Source organism: Marmota marmota, unplaced genomic scaffold, assembly GCF_001458135.2.
Source record: "Marmota marmota marmota unplaced genomic scaffold, marMar, whole genome shotgun sequence".
NCBI classification, from domain to species: Eukaryota; Metazoa; Chordata; class Mammalia; order Rodentia; family Sciuridae; genus Marmota; species Marmota marmota.
This window is the reverse complement of record NW_026000168.1, coordinates 18,310,097-18,316,943: the sequence shown is the minus strand read 5'-3', so window position 1 is coordinate 18,316,943 and position 6,847 is coordinate 18,310,097.

Here is a 6,847-nt window from a genome sequence, read left to right as displayed (position 1 = left end):
CCGCAGGCCCAGCGCGCTGTCACCCGGGAAGGGACAGGCACACGCAGTCCCCTCAGGAGCCGGTGTCCCTGGCCTCCGCCCCTCAGTCCCCCGGACGCTGTCGCCGGCCGCCGGAGCTGGACCTGAGCGCGGCGTCTCCTCCAAGCACAGCCCCCGCTCCTCCAGGTCCCCACGGGGCGCCCCGAGAACCGCCGCCCGCCCCCTGTCCCGTCCCGGATGTCACCGGCCGCCGTGGAGGTGCCCCGAGCACCTGCAGCAGGGCGACTTGTGTCGTGGCCACTGTGACTCCATGTGCTCGTCCCACCCCCATGTCACCACTGAGGCCGCCCCGGGACCCCCGCTGCCACCTGGTCCCCAGCCAAGGGGTGTCCCCACCTGACCCTGCTCTTGTTGCTTCTGTTTGGTGGTGACACCTTGGTTCCTGCCAGGGCTGCACCTGAGTCACCCGCGGCCTCCTTTCCAGTTTGCAGCCCTGAGCCTGGGGACAGCGGGCCACCCAGGGCCATCGGCTGTTTCCTTTCCTGTGCCCCTGTTGTGTCACTGAGGTCACCCACTGCGCCATCCCGTGCCCCCTCTGCCATGTCATTGAGGTCACCCACTGCGCCACCCGGTCTGCAAAAGGAGCACTGTGTGGTCCCTGTGGCAGAATCCCTCAGACAGGGCCCCGTGTCACGGCTCCAAGCCACTGTTGTGGCGGGAAAGTGACATGGGATTGCATGTCCTCGGTGCGTGGCTCTGTGTTGCACATCTGCAGAACCTGCCCGTGCATCTGTTGACAAATGGCCCAGGTGACAACATTAGACGTCAGCTTTTCTCCATCATCTTTCCCAACCAAGGGTCGAGTCAAAGGGCACCTTTTAGATTGTTCCAGAAAGAGACATGGCAGGGCCTTCCTGGGGCCACGTGGACGCCCAGCCTCGGCCTCCCGCAGTGTCCCCTGTGCTGGGCCCACACTGTGGCGCCGGGATGGACCTGGTGACGGCTCCTGAGAAAGCGCAGCCTCTGGTCCCGACCCCTGGGGCTCCAGTGTCACCCATGTTTTCTCAGATGTTTCTGGAAGGGTGTCACCGGGTTCAGGATGGGGGTCCCAATTCTCAGACCTGGCTTGGGGAGCATGAGCCACCAGCAAGCTGCTGTCCCCATGTCACATTCACGAGGCTGTGGGTCCCCACCTGTCACCCAGCCATGGCATCGTGTCCCCTGAGGTGGGAGCAGGTGGCAGACCTGGTGCAGCCATGTCATCTCTCTTCACTGTCATATTGGGGACACACGTGGGACTCGAGTCAAGCGAGCGGAGCAAGACCCCTCGGGGACACAGCTGGTCACGTCACACAAAAAAGACAATCTGGGACGACGATGGGATCATGGATTTGTATATTTTTTTTAAAGTTTCCACACGAGCTGTACAGCCATGTAAAATAAAGCCATCGAATACCCGCCGCCCGTCACGTCATGGCCAGGGAGGGACGGCCCGCCCCCGGGTCCCCTGGGTGAGCTGGAGAGATGGGAACAGGCCCCTCGGATCTTCTGGGGAGAACAGGGGAGGCCGCCTGGCGTGGAACCTGCCAGCACCCTGCAGACCTGTCCAGGAACACAGCCGTCACCCCAGCCTGGTGACAAGGAGGCCTGAACTGGAGCGGGGACGGCAGAGTAGAGGGGACGCACTAGGAGAGCAATCACCTCAGCTGCAGCCCATGCCCCTGAGGGAACTGAGCCCTGGGGACGGGGACCTGGGTAGTTCCAGAAAAGGCTGGGGAAGTCCAAGGGGCCAGAGGGGCCACCAGGAAGTGTCCCCGGAGGCCTTGGAGACAAAGGGAGCAGGGAGCAGCAGCCCAGGCAGGGGACCCAGTCAAATGAGGTGCTGTCCAGGGGTCAGCAGAGAGACCCCCCCCCAGTGTCTTCAAATCCTCTCCCCATTGCAGACAGATGGGGCGTCTCTGGGCCACAGACCCAAGGAACCCACCCAAGCCCTGGCCCTTGGTCCAGGAAAATCCAATAACATTGGGGAAAAAAGGGGGGCGGAGCTTAGCTGGGCACCAAGCCACACGCCTGTCATCCCAGCAGCTCGGGAGGCTGAGGCAGGAGGATCACAAGTTCAAGGCCAACCTCAGCAACTTAGTGAGGCCCTGTGTCAAAGGATAAAACAGGCTGGGATTGGCCCAGTGGTTGAGTGTCCTTGAGTTCAACCCCTGGCACCAAAAACAAAGACGAAGCGGCTAAGAGGGGGCTAAGGACATCCTCAGAAGGTGAGGTCACTAGGGAAGCCTCTTGCGGGGTCTGGTTTGGGGCGTTGACTGGGCCAAGGGGGACCCCACAGCAGAGCACACTCGCTGGGTGGTCCCTGGAGGTGCTTCTGGGGGAAACCAGACAATCCTGTCCCACCAATGCCCACGGGTGTCACCTGTCCTGCAGAGCAGAGGCAGGGTGAACTCACTGTCTATGGGGACCGGCACAGGCCATCGCACCACAGATTCCTGTACCCCCCCACCCCACCCCAGCATCTCGGGCCCTTGGCTCAGGACTGGGAGCTTCACCCCAGGTCCCCCCAGGTTCTCAGGCCTTTGGATGGTGCCACTGCATTTCCCAGGCCTCCAGCTTGTCCAGGGCAGATCATGTGACCCGGGTCCTATGAGTAAGGCGCTTTGTTACAGCAGCACTGACTGACTCGTACTACCTGTGTCCTCACGGGGTTGACCAAACCTAGACGGGCCCAGAGGCCTGAGAACTGGAGGCTGAATTATTTCTATTCGCTGATGATTTAACAGTTTGCGACCCAAGAGGACAAGTGTCACAAAGCTGGTGCAATCGTGCAGGAAACAGGAGAGGACCTTCAGAGGCTGAGCCTGGCCTCCCAGCCTCCCCCAGGTGCAGCCCCAGCGCCTGAATTATTCCGTGTGTTTCCGGTCGTCGATGGGCCTTTATTTCACTCATTTCTTATATGCAGAGCTGAGACTCGAACCCAGGGCCTCACGCGTGCCAGGCCAGCGCTCTGCCCTGGCCCCACCTGGCTGCCCAGCAGACACCTATGGAGGCCCAGGCATGTGGGAGGCCGGCTGGGTGGGGACATCACCATGCCTGGTCATAGCCCTTGTGAAGGTGGCCCTTAAACCTGAGGAATCCGTGTGGCACTTGTGTGTGGACAAGTCCAGAGACAGTCCCCAGGTGACAGAAATCGGGGCAGCTAACAAGAGCAGCTCTGCAGGCACCAAGACGATGTCCCCGTGCGTGTCGCGGTGGCTCCTGGCCGCACCCCTGGCTGAGGGGCAGAGGGGCAGCTGCAGGCCTGGGCCAGGGTCGCGGAGTGGAGGCCGGCTGGTGAGGCTGTCAGCACAAGCCCCTGCTCTGCGGCTGGGAGGGCAGGAGGCCACTGTCCAGGTGACAGTGGCAGAGGCAGCTGCCACTGAGACAGGGCAGATGTACCTTGGGCCTGGAGAGGCCACCTGTCCTGCAGTTTCCCAGTGTCACATGCTCAGGGTAGGGGACATCTGCACAGCCAAACTGCGTGACACAGTGGCTCAGGGAACACTGAGCCCACGTCCCTGACCCCCTGTGACACTGGCATGTGGCACCCTTGCTGCGCCCGCCCGGGAGCCAGATGGCTCCCAACGCCAGGGATGGTGGTGAGCCGGGTGACAGCCCAGTGGGGGCCCAGGACAGAGTCAGGTGGTGACACGCCCCACGAGGAAGGTCGTCAGGAGGGGACTCCAGGACTCCAAAAGGTGCTCAGGAGGGACGTTCCAGGCCAGGAGCCGCGGCCACCTTGAGCTTCCAGGCCTCCAGTGGGCCTCCTGGCTGGGTTGAGGCTGGCTCTGACCTCCTGGCCTCCCCCAGTGCAGCCTCCGCACCTGATGACCCAGAACGTTCTACCCATGGAGGTGCGCGTGGGTCAGGTCTGCCTCCTGGGCCTCGGCGTATGACGTGGTCACCTGGCCAGAGGGGACCCCCTCCACACCCCAGCTGCCACACCCAAGTGTCCACCTCTGTGGTGCCTGAGCCTCCAGGAGTCAGGGAGTCCAGGCAGAGTCCCTTCTGGGCCGGTACTGACCTAACGTCCGTGTCTTCTGGGGAAGCCGCTGGCAGCGGAGCCCCAAGGCATGTCCCCCTCCACACTGTCCCCTGAGTCCTGCCCACGATCCCGCCCTGTGGACGCTGTGCCCGTTTCCCCAGGGACACGCCTGGCCTCTATCAGAAATGGCGGCCTCTCCAGCTGGCGGCGCCCCTACCCTTCCAGTGGCTGTTCTGGGGACCTGGCCCTGCCCCTGCCCGCCCACGTCCCCACCCCACCCTGATGCACTTGGCTCAGCCGACTGGAACGTCCTGGGGGTCACCTGTCCCCTGGGGAGCTGCTGTGCTCCTCAGGAAGAGCCTCAGAGGACGGCCCCCTGGGTTCTAAGCCATCCGTGTGACCCTGGGCCAGGAAATGGGCCTCTCAACTGTGCCCCTGCCCAGGCTGAGCCAGGGGACACATTGTCAGCTTCTGTGTCACTGTGACCAGACCCAGGAACAGCTCAGGGATGCTCCCAGTGCAGGGACGCCAGCTGCGTTCCTCGGGCCTGGCTGCGGGGGACAGCACGGGGGTGGGTAGGAAGCTGGGGGGAGGGAAGCCCTGGGAAGAGCCGCCTGGGTACAGTCCCCAGGGAGCCACCCGCCCCATCTGCCCACGGGGTCGCGGCTGTCAGGACCCGACTTCGCCCTGAGTATCCTGGCATAAGTGGGACCTTGGGGACACCTGGCTCTCAGTCACCTGTGTTGCCGCTCTTGTGGCCGCTGGCCAGAAAGGGTGGCAACCAGGATGGGAGGGACAGGGACTGGAGGAAGGTGGGGTCCCCGGTCTCTGGGGACATGGGCCAGCCGTGGCACTCCCAGGCCTCGGCCACCCTGCCTTTGGGAACTGAAGAGGATTCGGGGTCCTCAGGATGGTTGGGGACCCTCAGCCGGCCTCCCAGTGACAGAGTTGCTGCCGCGACCCCATTCAAGGTGCCACGATGGCCTTGCTGTCCTCAGGTCTCGGTCCCTTCACCTGCCAGGACATCACTTATGCTGGGCTCAGTGTCCCCGAGTGACCCCACCTGCTTCTCTGGGCCTGAGGAGGCAGGGGCCTGCGTCACACGCAGCCTGGACGGGGAGGACAACAGTGGTCACGCTGGGAGACCCGGGGCTGGGGACCTGGAGGACACGCCCACAGGGGCTCCTGCCCAGCGCAGGAGGCAGGGCCTCGAGCTCCTTCTGTGGCCAACAAAAAGCAAGACTGGCCCTGAACTCAGGGTGCAGTGGCTCGGCCCACCTGAAGAGGGCGCCATCGCCATACACCAAGGCCAGTTGTCCTTGCAAGCTGCCACCAGGGCCCTGCACCTAGAGCCCCTGTCCCACCCCCTCCGCCATAATTTGAATCAAAACATCACAGTCAGCCTGGCCAGTGGCCCACGCCTGGCATCCCAGCAGCTCGGGAGGCTGAGGCAGGAGGATTGCAAGTTGGAGACCAGCCTCAGCCACTGAGCACAATCCTAAGCAACTCGGGGAGACCCTGACTCTAAGTAAAATACAACATGGGGCTGGGGACAGGGCTCAGGGGCCGAGGTTTCAATCCTGGTACCCCATTAAACATTTTACAGTCGCGGTCATTCGCACGTGGCAGATTAAATTGGCCCAGTGGGGAGGGCTTTGGTCACCAGCACGGGGTGGGGCTGCTCCTCCCCTGGGTGCTATCAGTCTGTGGAAGGGCAGGTCAGGTTTCCCTAAGGGCACAGGAAACTTGGGGCTTCAAAACGGGTGGGACCATGGTTGGGCGCTGGTCCAGCCCTCCTGAGGTCCCATTCCCTGTCCAGCGCCTCATGAAGATGGGCACACACCGTAAAGGCGCTGTCCACCTACAAGCTGCAAAAGACCTTTAAAAACTGACCATTGCCTTCTAGAAAACGACTGCAGGGGGAGGCTGGGTGGCCAACCTGGCCTGGGCCCGCCTGGCGATCAGAGGCTAAAGCCAGAATTAAATGGGAGGCGGGGAGGCTGGGAGGCCAGGAGGCAGGGCTGGGGTCCAGTGGGGCCAGCTGGGTCTGGGAAGGTGGGGACAATCCCCCGATGGCCAGGCCACCGCCTGCAGGGCCCTCCCTCCATCTGTATCAAGACAGCCTATGGGCTCCACCCTGTTGCTAAGGGAACCCGTACCCGGGACTGTCCCTCCCCACAGGGGCTTGGGAAAGTTGTTCCTGTGTCCTGGGCCCCCCTTGTGCATCTGCTCCCCACCTTCCGGCCACCCCACCCGGGCCAGCTCCTGGCCATCACATGGGCAGGAAGGAGAGATACGGGGAGAGCGCAGGACACCAGAGCAGGCCCCGGCGTACAAGAGGCAGAGCGCCCTCCCTCCTGGGGACGCCAGCCTCGGCCCCTTCCTTCTCCATCCCAGAAGTCCCCATCACCCCTTTGTAAATAAACCCTGCTGTCGGTGATTGCCTGTCTCTGATGCCACGCTGCACATGTGGGGGAGCAGGGCTCTAGGCGGGGTGTCTGGCTGCCAGACCCATGTCACCGCCTCCTCTAGGAGCCTTCATTCATTCAACATGCACCAGAGCTCAGCGTCACCAGCATTCAGTCGGCAACCACCGCCTCCCATGCACATCAAGGGGGGGAACTGCGCTTTTCTCGGTGCCAGGGGGAGCCGCATCCCCAGCTCTGAGTGGCTCAGGGCTTCGCTAAGTGGCTGAGGCTGGCCTCCAACTTGTGATCCTCCTGCCTCAGCCTCCAAGCCTCTGTGATGAGAGCCCTTCGTGCTGGGCGCGGCTTGGCAAGGCCAGGCTCTCCCGCCCCCCAGCCCCCCTTGGCCACTCTGCCCTTCGACGGCGGCCGCGGT